Source organism: Protopterus annectens, chromosome 11.part0 (assembly GCF_019279795.1).
Source record: "Protopterus annectens isolate FY-2018-M chromosome 11.part0, PAN1.0, whole genome shotgun sequence".
NCBI classification, from domain to species: Eukaryota; Metazoa; Chordata; order Ceratodontiformes; family Protopteridae; genus Protopterus; species Protopterus annectens.
The window spans coordinates 668,144,927-668,160,521 of NC_056745.1; the positions used below are offsets into that span (position 1 = coordinate 668,144,927).

The 15,595-nt window shown below is 43.5% G+C and overlaps 1 protein-coding gene across 5 annotated transcripts in view; it reads right to left on the reverse strand.

The window, feature by feature from the left end:
• The window catches only part of LOC122815541, a 704,558-nt gene that overhangs the window by 449,407 nt on the left and 239,556 nt on the right, over positions 1-15,595 (reverse strand). The gene's annotated exons all lie outside the window — the stretch shown is intronic.

Consider the following 15,595-nt stretch of genomic DNA (forward strand, 5'->3'; position numbering starts at 1 on the left):
GTCAAATAGAATTTGATATATAATTCTGGCATTTGTAAATAAATGTAAAATACAGGCATGTTTTCTTGAATGTACAAGAATACTGTGAATGTGGAACTGCAAAATATGTGACAACATTGCACTCTACTGGCCCAGCGAAGAATGTTGTGACCCTTTCATGTTAGAATTCGGCTCCAGTGTGTCTGGATGAAGGTTACATGCCCATTGCTTTAAGGCTAATGTTTATGACCAGAATTTAGATGTGGAATGTGTTTTATTGCTCCGGTTTTTGCTAGAGTGTATATGTGAAATGCCCTGTATTGTTGTAAGTTTCTGAGCAGGAGTTAGACTGCTAAATAATGCAGTTTGTGGCATGAGAACTCAGACCAGGTGTTAAGACGATGCAATATGAATACTGGGAAAAACTAAGTGTCAAAAGTGATGTATTTTGGGAGGGCCTTAGAGACATGTTTGTTAGTAATGTTTAAATACTATTTCTCACAAGAGACTAGGAGTATTTTGATCTTGGATATCTAATTCAGCACTCTATACCCAAGTTCACATGTAAGTTTTAGCACTGTGATTTCTTGTAGAAATAGATAAAGCTAGTAAAGATTAATTAGGTATTTTTCTTTGAAATCAGACCTGTACTACTGTTTAAGTTTCTGCGTAATCTCTGAACTCTTAGATATCTCTGTGGTGTAGTAGTTTTGTCTTGTGCTTTAATTATTTATTAAATATTTTTAAAACCTTCTACCTGTGTCTGGTTTATGTAGAGATAAAGTATGCTTTAGAGTACATTATATATTTATAGAGTTCACTGTAATAAGCCCTTCCAATAAGCCTTGAGTCTGATTGGTCATACTACCATTGGATTATAATATTGCACAGTAATAATTGGACACCCTTTTAAGGGCCTTTTAGTAGCTGATAATTAACTGGGTGGTGGCAAGAATTACTACCGTATGATCTGGGTAATAGGGGCACAGCTGGAGAACTGTGCCAACCTTTTCCCAGGAAAGTCTATGTGGTTGTATAACCTCTTCCCAAAGTGTGTGTGTGTGTGTGTGTGTGTGTGTGTGTGTGTGTGTGTGTGTGTATCGGCTACATGGGCAGAGACACAAAGCACTGGTTGGACAGAGAGGGTACTGGAGGTTTTAGCTTGCCCAGTTAGGTTGAGACCTGGATCCTATAGCTGTGCCAGTGGGGAGTCTTATTAGGGACCTGGTGAGTAAGGGAGCAACCAGCCCCAGACTGACTGTGACCTCTGTGCGCACTTAAGGGAAATTGCACTTTACTGTGTGTATTAGTTATCCTTTCTTCTCTTCTAGGAGATGACCTCCTTGGTGTTACTGGTGAGGATTGAGGCTCCTTGATTGCTGGGTCAGGGCATGGCCATCACAAGTGTTTGGCAGTGGCAGGATCTACTTCACATACTAATTGGCTTGTAGTGGTGTGGGTAGAGCAAATTCCTGTAGCTTATGTACAGTGATCTGTAAAAGTGGTTTGTACTCTAAAACAGCCACGTAGTGTATACTCAAGAGTTCAGATCACAATTGTTTTATTTCTTTTGTTAGCTTAGTGTTATAGTCAGGGTGAGCAGGCAGCATGTCAGCAGAGGAGTACTGGAAGCTGACAGAGAGCTAGCTGGCGGAGATGTGCCAGGCTAGGAGACTGGTGCATGAAAACCTGACTAAAGCAGACTTGATTGCAGCCTTGGTTACAGCTGCATCAGAAAACAGTAGCCTGGAGGACAATCAGACTGACAGTGGAGATACAATATCCTCGGGGAATGGACAGCTCAACCTTTCTGCAGTGGACTTAAAAATCCAGCTAGAGCTAAAGAGACTTGAGTTGGAGGCCAGGCATATAAAACTAGAAGCAGTTGAGAAAATGAGGAGTCTACAAGCTAAGGAAAATGAACGGCAGAGGAGGCATGAGAGGGAAATGCTGACTCTTCACCAGAGTCCTGGAGGTAATGGGGAAGGGAGTAACCAGACCCCAAAAGCACAAAAGGACAGTAAATTTCTTCCACAGTTTAAAGAGGGGGATAATTTTGATAGCTTCATTCATATGTTTGAGCGGGTATGTAAACAGTATGAAGTTGACCAAGGGCTCTGGGTAAGGTTCCTGACTCCCTTAATCCATGGTAAAGTTGTAACTTCTTTAGCAAAAATGCATGACACTGACTGTTTTGATTATACTGCTGTAAAAATACATTTATTAGAATGTTTTAAGCTGACACCTGAAATGTACAGGAAAAAGTTTTGTGAGCATAGACGCAAGGCAGATGAAAATGTTATGTGAATATGTTGCTGAACGGAACACATTTTCATAGCTGGGTGAGTGGATGTCAGGTCACCACTTTTGAAGGGCTGGCAGACCTTTTGGTAAGGGAACAAGCCCTTAGCACTTTGCCTGAGGACATGAGGATCTGGTTAGCTGACAAGACAGTGTGCTACTTCAGAGGAGATGGGGAAGAAGGGAGACCTATACCTAGCAAGCAAGCAAGGCAGCCCTGCACAGGAAAGGGACACCCAGTACTGCTCATGGAATTAAACAAACCCATGGTGGGCAGCACAGACGGCCCCAACAGAATCCGCCAGTAGCAGGGGAAGTCACTTGTCCACGTGCATGTCCAAGAGCTAGGGTTAAATGTTTTGAATGCAACCAGTGGGGCCATGTGGGGAACTAAAGGTGAGGGAGCCAGTAAGTGGGAAAGACAAAATGCCAACAGTGGGTTGTCTTGAGACAACAGGGGTATGGAACTACTATCCTGCAGATGTCCTGAGAGGGAAGGATTTGGATGAGGCAGTACTATGTACTTATGCAGTTACATGCAGTGAGGCTAGGAGACAAGCATGTGGGTCTCTTAGCCTGGGGGAGACCCAGACAGACTGCATACTTGCACCAGGACTACTGAGGTCGTTACTTCAGGGAGTGAGCTACATTGCAGCAGTGAGACAATGTGAGCCACAGCTGCTTGTGGGTACTGATGTTCCCTTGGACAGGTTAACTGCAAAGGTAGAGGTGAGTAGTAGTACCCAGGCTGACAATGAGGCACCGCTGTCAGAGGATGCCAGACTTCCTGTGGAAGGGGGACTGGGAAGGGTTACAAGGAGAGACTTGAGACAGGCTCAGCTCTCAGACCCTACATTGCAAGGCCTGAGACAGGTAGCTAGGGAGGCGCCTGATTCTCAAGGGAAGGGGGAATCTGTATGCTGGAACACAGGGCTACTGTACAGAGAGTGGACCCCTGAGGGAGGGCTAAAAGGTGAGAGAGTACAGCAGTTGGTAGCACCTAGAGCTTACCGTCTGGCACATCTAGCCATAGCCCATGATATTCCCTTTGCAGGTCATATGGGTATAAAATGTACAAAGAGATGTATTATGCAACACTTCTATTGGCCTGGAATTTCCAGAGATGTAACAGGGTACTGCAGGACCTGTGAGCAGTGCCAAAAGGTAGGCAAGGCAGGAAACAAGGTGAGAGCTCCTTTGATGCATTTGCTTGTGATTGAGGAGCCATTTCAGAGGGTAGCTATGGATACTGTGGGTTCTCAGAGTACCCCAAGTTCCATAGGGAAAAAGTATATGCTAGTGATTGTAGATTATGCTACACAATACTCTGAGGCAGGGGCTTTGTCCTCCATTGAGGCCGAGAAGGTGGCAAATGCTTTGCTAGAGATTTTCAGCAGCGTAGGTTTCCCAAAGGAAATACTGTCTGACAGGTGTCAATTTTATGTCAGACCTGCTAGCTTGTCTTTGGAAGTCCTGTGGGGTGAAGCACGTGAAGACCACCCCCTACCATCCCCAGACTAATGGTCTTGTTGAGAGGTTAAATTCTACAATCAAGTCCATGATATGGGCATTTGCAGATCAGTTTAAGAGGGAGTGGGACAAATATTTGCCCCCTCTGTTTGCTTACAGAGAGGTTCCCCAGGAATCCACAGGTTTTTCACCCTTTGAGTTGCTGTATGGGAATAGGGTGAGAGGACTAGGGTGAGAGGACTTCTAGATTTAATTTGAGATGAGTGGGAAGGTGAGTCTGAGTCTCACAAGGAGTCTGTTGTGGCATACATCCTAAACCTCAGGACAAGGCTCAGGAAACTCATGGGCCTGGTCCAGGAGAACCTGACCAAAGCCCAACAGAAAAAGGTGTGGTATGGACCCCAGGAACTACCTGCCACATTAGCCTAACAAGCCTGGTCTGCAAGGCCATGGAACGTATCATTATAGAACTTATAAACAAAGACCATGGTAATCTCCAAATTCTTGACCCCACCCAGTTCGGGTTTGTAAAAGGCAGATCATGTCTCCTAAACCTGATTGACTTCTTTGAAGCAGTCACCAAAGCCGTAGATGAGGGTAAGGTTGTTCACACAGCCTATCTAGATCTCACCAAGACTTTTGACACCATCCCCCACTCTGAATTATAGATAAACTCACTAAACTAGGTATAAATCCCCATGTCACAAGATGGGTTGCCAACTGGCTCACTGACAGAACCCACACTGTGAAAGTAGCAGACTCCAAATCCGACTTCAAAACAGTGACAAGTGGAGTACCACAGGTTTCAGTCCAGGGTCCTCTGTTGTTTGGCATCTACTTTTCTGAAGTACAGGCTAACACAGAAGGTCTTTGGCTAATGAAGTTCACAGATGACTGCAAACTAAGAGCCATAACTGAAACTCCAAACGATGTGGACATCCTACAAAAGGGCCTCACTGAGACAGATGCCTGGTGTCAAACCCATGGCCTCAAGCTCAATGCCAAAAAAGAGCATTGTCATTCCCTTTGGTAAAAACTCTGTACCCATGAGCTACCACATAGGTAGTAGTCTACCTAACACGGAAAGTGTGATAAGAGACCTTGGGACACAGGTGGACAGTATTCTCTCCTTTGATAATCACATTGCCACAGTAGTCAGGACATCCTTCTATGTGGCACACCATCACAAAAGGTTTCTCATCCAAGAAAAAAAGAAGTCATTTTTCCCCTCTACTCATCACTCATTAGACCTATTATAGAGTATAATGCCCCTTTTGGTATGTACCTCACAAGACATCTACAACAACTGGAAAGGCCACAGAAATACCTCACAAAGAGAATTACCAGCCTCAAACAGATGTCCTACGCAGTCCGCCTTAAAAAACTCCACCTTTACTCCATCACATATCGCCTACTCAGAGGCGATCTCCAACATACAAAGCTATATCAAACCCAGCGCTGTTGGACATGCTCCACTTAAAGAAATCCCAATCCTTCCGAGCTACACTCTCTAGGGACCTAAACCTTGTCACCACAATAAACAGAACATGCTGGAGGGATAGATTCCTGTCCCGGAGACTTCCCATACTCTGGAACAAACTACCTATCTATATCAAACAAAGCTCCTCATTAGCACTATTCAAGAAAAATCTTGATGATTGGATGGGAAATAGGAAATTCACCCGGGGATCACCTCTGTGGCTCTGCTCGACAGGAGCACAGGAAAATAATTTTCTTGGGTGGCGAAAGCCAGGGTATCTTTTGGCTAGGCTTGTAGAGGCCCTAGGGCTGATAGCCTAGTACCTACCTATGAACCTATAGGCTATGCTGGATGGTCTTGGAAGAAGTTGAGCAAAAGGTAAGGACACCATCATCAGAATGAACAGTAACACAGAGGTTACAACTTTTTGTTCTTTATATGCACATTGGCGATACATTTAACAAGAACTTGGATGGCATGTCCACCCCAAGCCCATGTGTCACTAACCAGAATTAACTATTAATCTACAAATATTCCCCCCAAACAAATTTAATGTTAAACAGAACTTAAGTATTGCTGTCAGTAACAATTGAGATAGGTAAGCATATCCAGAAGCTCCTCCTGGGACATACTTGTCCTCCCTGAAATAGCAACGCCAACATCAATAACATGCTGTTGTGAACTTTCAAGTGAGCTGTCTGGACCCCTGACAGTAGACAGGAACTCTTCATTTGGCATCAGTGATGGCACTGTAGCAGGCCTCCCCAGGTAGCCATCCATTCATGGGCCACTGCAGCTGCTCTCCTTTGGGCCGATGAAACCATGTTAGTGACCCTATGGTGCACCTGATCATATTTCCTGCTCTGGCCACCTACTGCATTCACATCATCAACTATCTGCTACCAAATTTACATTCTGACAAATGCATCCCCATGTCCCACTATGAAGCCAAAAGGTACCATGATGGCTAAATGCTTCCACAGGGATTTCATTTTCAGGGTCACTGAAGGGGGTTTTCAGGGAATAGGATGCCTGGGTGCCATAGTCCTAGGTGACAAAATGCAAAAGAAGGATAATGCACATAAGTATCCCATAAATAAAAGTCCTGCTTTGATATAACACATAAAAAGTAGTATTTCACTATTACACACTGGAGAAACAAAAAAAGTCAAGATGTTCAAATATAAAAAAGGAATTGTGTGGTTGTAACATATTATAACCAGACACAAAGCAAGGTTGGATCCAAAAAAAGGAGAGTAACAATAGCAAATCTTGTTTGTGCCAAAACAGAAATGCAACTTTGCCCCCCCCCCCAAAAAAAAACAAACAAAAAAAAAAAAAAAAAAACAGGCAAATTATATATATATATATTTTTTTTTTTTTTTTTTTTTAGCAAAATCAGTGAAACACTAAATGTGCTAGCAAATAAACATGTGTACAGATTTACTACAGAATATTCCATTTTAAACAATTGCCAGTCATATCTACCTGTGGCCAACACCATCTTAGAAGGCTAACACCCCAGTATCACTAACAATATAGGGCATTTACAGTTCATGGAAATAACAATAGAAGAGTGCACAGAGAAAACCAGTTGTAACATTAGCACTTGTGATGACAGTTAACAAGGTTGTAAATATGAGGAAATAAAATGCACTGACAAACATCCCTCTGCCATCAGTACACTTTTAAGAAATGTGTACAGATAAAAGTAGCATTTCCTAATATATATATATATATATCTATATCTACATCTACATCTACAGGATCCGTGCAGATGTTCGAAGTTTCACTTCTTCAAACCCACTTCACTGAGTCCACTTGTTCGAAGAAGTGAAACTTCAAACACTGACTTTGGCAGTCGCACTACAACGCAGAATAGAAATATTCTCTTTTCCCCGCTTTAGTGTAATCTCAGAGTTGGTATATTTAAGTAGGAGGGTGTGCAGAGGGGCTTGCCCCCCTGCAAAAACATGTTTTAGTGTTTTTTTGTGTCACCTGGGGAACTAGACTTCAGCGAAAGTGCACTTTCATTGAAGTGAACTTTTGCTGAAGCGTGGGTCTCCTGCTCTATTTAGAAGTTTTCTTTCGATGTAGAGCAGTAGACCCATACACACACATATATATATATATATATATATATATATATATATATATATATATATATACACAGATACATACATATATATATATATATATATATATATATATATATATATATATATATATATATATATACACACATATACATATATATATTACAGATTTTTTTCTTACTGCTATTTCAGCATATGCAGTATATAGCTGAAAAATACAAGTATACCTTATCAAGATCAGTAGTATTCCATGCAGATAAATCCCACAGTAATATCTTCTTCTATGTTATCCACATAAACAAATCACCTCAGTTTCAGGTTTCCTAGCTACACAGTTCTCATTTAATAGTGTAGATTCAAGGCTGTGAGCACAGTGAAGATGCAATTGAGGTGTGAACTCATTAGTGTTGCTGAATTCCAAATACCTTCTCCATGTTGCAAATGTAAAATAGTGCAAGAACTTCCTCAGTGTTTCTTGCTAATGGATTACAACTGTGAATGATTATTGGTAGGGAAAAGGAAAAAGTACAGTTTTGTACCTACCATAAATGTAGATGTTAGAGTGCTCATACAACTGCAGTCATCACATATGGGTTATCCTGCCGTCAGGCGGGTCCTCGGTTGGCCGAATTCCAAAGTCTAGGTCCGGCGTCGGTTGTTGTCGCTTCTTCCCTGACGTCAGTGCGGCAGGGGTATAAAAGAGCCAGCTGACGCCATCTTCTTCAGTTTTTCTTGCCCCAGATGTCAGGTGCCCCCAGAAGGCAGGCAAAACATAAACTTATGTAATCATACAATATAGAATAATCAAAAAACAGTAGTTTGCAAGCAAATACACCATAAAAGAATACCCCAAATAGGTTGTATGAGCAGGTGTTTGTCATAAGGCCTGTCCTAAGAGGGGATGGAGGGAGGGAAACCTGGACTGCAGCTGTATGAGCACTCTAACAGCTACATTTATGGTAGGTACAAAACTGTACTATGTTCATCGTGCATATAGCTGCAGTCATAACAGATGGGTAGAATCCCAAAGCTAAGTAGGGGTGGCAGGCACTAAGTGGAACTAGGAAGAGCAAGGATGCCCTGCAAGACAGCTGTGGCAAATCCTGCTCTAGATTTAGAGTAAAGTGGAAGGTGATCGTGTTTGGAGAAATTGTGCACTGAACTCCAAGTGGCTGCTTCCAAAATGTCCTTGGTAGGAACCCCCCAGAGGAAAGCTGCAGAGGTAGCTGTGGCGCTTGTGGAGTGGGATCTGATGCTTGAAGGCACAGCTTTTCCATGAAATGAGTAACAAAAGTGTATGCAGTGGGCTATCCATTTTGAGATTGTCTGTTTGGAGATAGCCTTTCCTTGAGCACCTGTAGCATAGGACACAGAGTTGCTCGGATTTCCTGAATGGCTTTGTCCTGTCCAAATAATAACGAAGTTGTCTGTGAATGTCCAAGGAATGCAGTAGTCTTTCCCCTTTGTTTTGTGGGTTAGGGTAAAAGGTAGGTAAGTGAATAGTCTGATTCAAGGCTACACTGGATACTACCTTTGGCATAAAGGTAGGGTTGGTTCGTAAGGAAACGCTGTCCTAATGGAAAATGATGAAAGGTTGCACAGCCATGAGGGCCTGTAGTTCCGAAACTCTGCGTGCTGAGGTGATAGCCAGAAGGAAGGCTGTTTTCCATGACAAGTATTGTAGTTCTGTTAAAGCAGCTGGCTCAAATGGAGGAAGGGTCAGCTTTTCCAATATGAAGTTGAGGTCCCAAGCAGGGACTGGTGGTTTCCTTGGGGGTTTTATATTCTTAGCCCCTCTGAGGAACTGTCTTAAGAGAGGAGGAGAGAATAAAGGAGGATCTGCGTTGTATTGTGCAGAAATGGCTGCAGCATGGATTTTGATGGAGGAGAAGGAAAGTCCACTGTTTAACATCCCAGCTAGATACTGTAAAATTTGAGGTAAAATTTATTACCCAAGGATTCTGGCCCTATTTCTGATTCCAGGCACAAAACCGTTTCCATTTGGCGGAGTAGGCTTTTCTAGTAGAAGGTCTTCTGGCCTCCAAAATTACATCCTGCACCTCCTTGGAGAGGAGGGTTTGTTGGAAATTCAAGGGATTCTCCATGCAGCTAGATTTAGGGTTTTGAGCTGGCTGTGAAGGGTTTTGAAGTTGTGCTGGGACAACAGAAGAGACACTAGAGGTAGGATCCATGGTGGGGAATGCGTGAGACTCTTCAGGAGTGGATACCAGTGTTGTCTTGGCCAGTCTGGAGCAATGAGAATCATTTTCGGCCTCTCTGCTCTGGCTTTTAATGGGCAGCAGAGGGAGAGGCGGAAAGGCATAGACTGTCAATGTTGTCCAATTGAAAGAAAGTGCGTCCACTTTCCAGGCCTGTGGATAGTAGGTCCTTGAGCAAAATTTTTTCACTTGGTAATTTCTGTGGGTAGCAAAGAGATCTATGTCTGGCTGTCCCCATGCCTGAGTTATCATTGCGAAAACTTGAGGATGCAACTTCCATTCATGTGGATCTGTCATATTTCTGCTTAGGCTGTCTGCCAGTGTGTTTTCCTTCCCTGGCTGGAATTGTGCCTGAAGTTGGATTTGTATTCCAGAGCTGTGTTCCAAAGGGTCATGGCTAGTCTGCACAGGGGGTATGAATTAGTTCCCCCCTGTTTATTTATGTACCACATCACTGTGGTGTTGTCTGTCCTCATCAATAGCTGGCCTGGATGCAGTAGGTCTTTGAAGGCCATAATAGCATTTTGCACTGCTAGCATTTCCTTTTGTTTGATTTGTAGGTGCTTCTCTTTTTGGGACCATTTTCCCTGAATGCACTGATCTGTCATGTGTGCCCCCCAGGCGTAGTCCGAGGCGTCTGTTGTGATGATTTGAGTTGCTTGAGGTATGCAGAAAGGGAGACCTATGTTTCTTTGGCATGCTTGCGCCCACCATAGAAATTCCATTTGAAGACATGGAATGAGTGGTATAATTGTTTCCAATCTGTGGCTGTGTTGAGACCATATGTTTTTTAGGTACCATTGAAGTTTCCTCATATGCAGCTTTGCACATGGGATCAGTAGGATGCAAGATGCCATGAATCCCAGAGCCTGCAGGACTTTCCTTGCAGTCAGCCTGGTGAAGCCTGGTGAAGTTTGCTATTTTGCTGAAGTATTGAGATAGTTGCCCTTGTTTGTCTGGCGTGAGGTAGGCCATCTGGGTGTTTGTATTCAAGCTGGCACTCAGGAAAATTATTGTTTGAGAGGGTATTAGTTTTGATTTCTTTTTGTTGACTGTGTATCCCAGAAAGTTCAACAGTTTTATTACAAACGCCAGGTGTTTCAGAAGTATGTCCTTGCTGTCCGCTTGGATCAGGCAGTCGTCCAGATATGGGTATATTTGTATTCCTTGAAGTCTGCAGAAGGCAATTACTGATGCCATGCATTTCGTAAACACTCTGGGCGCAGTAGATAAGCCAAAGGGCAATGCAGAGAATTGATAATGGGTTGAACCTGCAAGAAATCTGAGGTATCTTCTGCAATCTTGTCTTATAGGGACATGCAGGTATGCCTCCTTGAGGTCCAATGTTACCAGCCAAGACTCCTTGCTCAGCATGGGAAGAAGCTGCTGTAGTGTGAGCATCTTGAATTTTGGTACCTGCAAATATGCGCTTAGGATGGATAGGTCTAAAATAGGTCTCCAATCTTTGTCTTTCCTTGGCATCAGGAATAGTCTGGAATAAAACCCTTGACCTTGTTCTTTTGCAGGTACCTCTTGAATAGCTTTCATGTCCATGAGAGCTGAAATTTGTTTTTGTGCCTCTGCCCTTTGATTTTGTGGCAGGTTTAGCATGCCTCTCATTTTTGGAAGGGTGTGAAAGTGGAATCTGTAGCCTCTGTCTATAATGTCCAGAATCCATTTGTCTCTTGTAACAATATGCCAATTTTTTGAGAATAATGCCAGTTTTCCACCTAAAGGTGCTGCCATTAAAGCTTTGCTTGGCAGGTAAAGGGGAAAGTCATTGTGTCTGCTTTCTGAATGACTGTGATCCATCTTCTCCACCTCTTGGGGTTTTGTCTGGCTCTGAATGATCCTTGAGATTGCCCTCTACCCCTCGGGTGCCTGTATCTGCCTCTGAGGTCTGTCCGTAGCTGGAACGGACCAATTGTTTGAAGGCCAGTTTCTGCTGAAACGTGGAGGTTGTACCTGCAGGAAATCTTTCACTGTTTGCATTGATCTCGCCTTTTCCTCCATTTTCTTTAGTACCTTCTCGCCTTTTCCTCCATTTTCTTTAGTACCTCCTCGGCTTTAACACCAAACAATACATCTTTTTGAAGAGGTGCATCTAGTAATTTAGCTTTGACATGATCTGGTAAGGCTTGCTCTTTGAGCCAAGCATGTCTACGTATGACAGACCCTGTAACAGCAGCTCTACATGAGGCCTCTAAAGCATCTAAGTTTACCCACTTGCTCTGCACTATGCAACAAATCCTGCAACTCTTAAATCTGGTTGTTCTGGTTGTGTCATTTTGCTTTTCAACTGAGATAACAAAAACTGTTGATACTTTAACATATGGAACGGAGTTTAATGCCCTCATGGTTAAAGTGGCCGAGGTATACACCTTTTTCCCCCATCTTTCCAAAGCTCTGGAATCTCTCTCTGAAGGTAATGGGTTTTTAGCAGTAGAGGCGTCAATTCCCTTGGGACCCTGTGAAATAGTTTCTGGGTCAGCAGTATGGCTTTTGTATAGGAACTGGTGTGAATCAGGAACCCGGTAATAACCATCTGGTTTAACAGGAGCTGGAGGTAAAGAATCTGGGTTGAGGCTGGCTTCTGTGTACACATCATCTAATATATCTAAGACAGGAGGGATAGCCAGAGGCCTATGCTGGGGGAGCAAAAGAAAATCCCTGAGCCTTTTCTTGGAATCCGAGTAATCTTGGCCTTCCCAGTGAAAGTGTTCCCTCAATGTATGTAGGGTTTCCCCAAAAGAGTAGTCCTTGGGGGGGGGGGGGAGACCGAGGGAATAGACTCCTCTGCATCAGAGTCTTCAAAAGGAGAATATGTATATTCCTGGTCCTCAGAATGTTCAGAGGTAATAGAGGCTTGATCTGAGGAAGGGTAGTCTTCCACTAATCTGGGCCTTTTGTCTAAGTGGGGTTGAGAACCCCTGATAAGAGTAATCAAATCCTCAGCCATTTTGAGCATCTGTTTTTTAGGCATGGGGCCTTGAGAGGGGGTCTGAGGTCCTTGTTTTTTTAGTTTTCATGGCTGCCTTAGATTTTGTAAAAGCCTTAATAGAGAAGGAGGAAGGCCTGAAGACACCTTGAGAAGTGGCAGGCCTGTCTAAACTCTGAGTTTCCCCGCCAAGAGTGGCGTCGGTATCTGTAGTCTGAATGGGGACCAAGGAGCCTGCGACCTCGGGCACAGAAGACACCAGTAATGAAGTGTCATCGGTACTCAGGGGCTGCGTAGGCGCCTCGCTGAGAACCGGTAGTCAGTCTTAGCGTGGTGCCAGTAGAAGTCAAGGACCTCATATGTCGGTCCTTATCTTTGCGTCTTTTACTCAAAACAGGAGTCGGAGTATCCGACGACATAATCATTAATTTTTTTACCAAAATAGTGATGGGCGAACTCCGCCCGACGCTTAATAGTGCGTTTGTTGAATCTAGCACAAAAACGACAGGCCGAGACGTCGTGGTCTGGGCCTAAGCAAGGAATACAGAAAGAGTGGAAATCCTTATGCGGTATTTGCTTCCCACATGAAATGCAATTATTAACTTTGTCTGACATCGGTCTGAGGCAAGAAAAGTTTCAACGGGTACTTAGCTTTCAAGAAGACTTCGGCTGAAATATTTTCGTAAATCTCAGGAGCTGGCCGACCGGCACTTGCGAACTGCTTCTGCTTCGGGCACCGTGCGGCAAGAAAGACTGAAGAAGATTGCGTCGGCTGGCTCTTTTATTCCCCTGCCGCACTGACGTCAGGGAAGAAGCGACGACAACAGACGCCGGACCTAGACTTTGGAATTCGGCCGACCGAGGACCCGCCTGACGGCAGGATAACCCATCTGTTATGACTGCAGCTGTATGCATGATGAACATCACAACAGCAATTCAGACTCTCCTACCTCCAGTGGGCGTGTCAGTGAGGTTAGACTTAAAGTGTACAAGTAATTGCATCAAGGTTTTAAATGTAAGTAAGCAGCACACATTTCACAGTTTCTGTTCAGTAACATCAAACATCCCTTTCATTTCTTGACTACTGTATCTTATTGTCATTTCATATCCTCACACATTTTAAGGACAATGATATAGAATGCCTTACAGACTGCTTGTCTGAGACTACTGGTCAGATAAGACAAAAATGAGCAACAAACACAGAGATACGACAGAGCTGCATTTATGCAAGCAATAGTCAAAAATGGTTGTGTAGTCACTCAGTGCACTACTGAAATTAATACCTGTACAAACAAGTTTTGTTAGTACTGCAGATGATGTTGCAGTTGGTCGTGTGCACAATGATTTTAGTTCTCTGCTGCAAAACTGTGTGTAGCAAAGAGGGATAAGACACCCTTATTGTGTTTTGAAGGTCCTTTGTAGTGAAAGTTCAAATCCAGCCATGTGTAAAAGTATTTCATATGTACCAACATAAATTTTGTAGTGTTGTTTATTTAATAGTTTCTTTTCATTTCACTTAATTTTCTCTTTTTTGTGTTTTTCTTTTTTTAAATGCCAGTGTTTGCACAGTGCATGGCTTAGCACAAACAAGGGAAACGGAGGAGCACAAGGAACACAAGGAATGTTAGGTTTAGCTGTGCTAATCTCATTTGTACGACAGTTAGCAGTGCGCAAACATGGACTAGTGGCCCACACAGGAAGCAGACAGGAGTACCTGTAGACAGGGAGTAGACAGTGTAAAGGTAAAAAAAAGAAGTTATGTTCTTACCATAACGTTCCATGTGGAGTGTGTTCATCTCGCCTTTGTTCTTACACACGGGTTCGGAGCCGATCCTCGGCTCCGAGTCGGCCGCATAGCAAAGCTCTGCATCTTAGAGAAGCTCGAGACCAGGCTATATCCCACAATCGTCCCTGCCATTACTCAGATCTAGTTTGCAAGTAAACCAGACCAACCAAAAACCACAGGTGCTAAGGCTACACACTGCCACAAAACTCAGAGACACTATCTCACTTAACAAATTAACTAAGGGTAGCGAAATATACCCCATGAGGCAAGAAACAATATACTCGGAAGGGGTTAAGGCATTTCGACCAGACTCTAGTCCTACTCGATCTTCAAAACACGTGAGGGGGGGAAGGGAGGGAATGCAAGAACAAAGGCGAGATGAACACTCCACATTGAACGTTATGGTAAGAACATAACTTCTTTATGTGACAGTGTTCAATCTCGCCGTTTGTTCTTACACACGGGTAGCGTCCCTAGCTCCGTCGCCCCGAGTAACTCATAGAAGAATGTTCCTAAGCACAGTGGAACCAAAAGATGTCCTGTCTTTGGAGACTGTGTCAACCCTATAATGAGCGATGAAAGTATGTGGTTTAGATGTGTCCAAAGGCAGACGAGCTGCATGAGCCAAAGAAGTGGAAACTGATCTGGTAGGATGGCCCTTAGGTTTGGCAGGCAAGGCCTGATTCGACTTAGAATATACAAAAGCTATACAATTAGTAAGCCATTTAGATAGTGTACGTTTTGTAACTGCCATGCCCTTTTTATCGTCTGCAAATGCAACAAAAAGCTGATCTGTTTTCCTGTAATCTTTAGTCCTGTCCAAATAAAATCTTAGTTGTCTGTGGACATCCAACTTGTGCAGCATATACTCCAACTTGCTGGTATGGTTTTTGAAAAAGGTAGGGAGTTCTATGGACTGGTTAATATTCGTGACAGAACATACCTTAGGAAGGAAAGACGGTTTTGTTCGCAAGGAGACTCTGGGTGGAAAATTAAGTAAGGCGGCTTGACTGATAGTACTTGCAGCTCTGAAACTCTTCGAGCTGAAGTAACAGCTACGAGAAAAAGTGTCTTCCACGACAAGAACTTCAGGAGGCAAGAAGAGGCTGGTTCAAAGGGTGGCAACATTAGTTGCGACAATAATAAATTTAAATTCCATGGGAATAAAGGGTCTCTGAAGGGCGGTCGAAGATGGAAGGATCCTTTCATAAAAGCCTTACAAAGCCTGTGGGACATAATAGCAGAACCGTCCTCACCAACATGGTAGTTGGATATGGCCGCCAACTGTACTCTTAGTGTGGAAGTAGAGGCTCCTTTGTGAAAAAG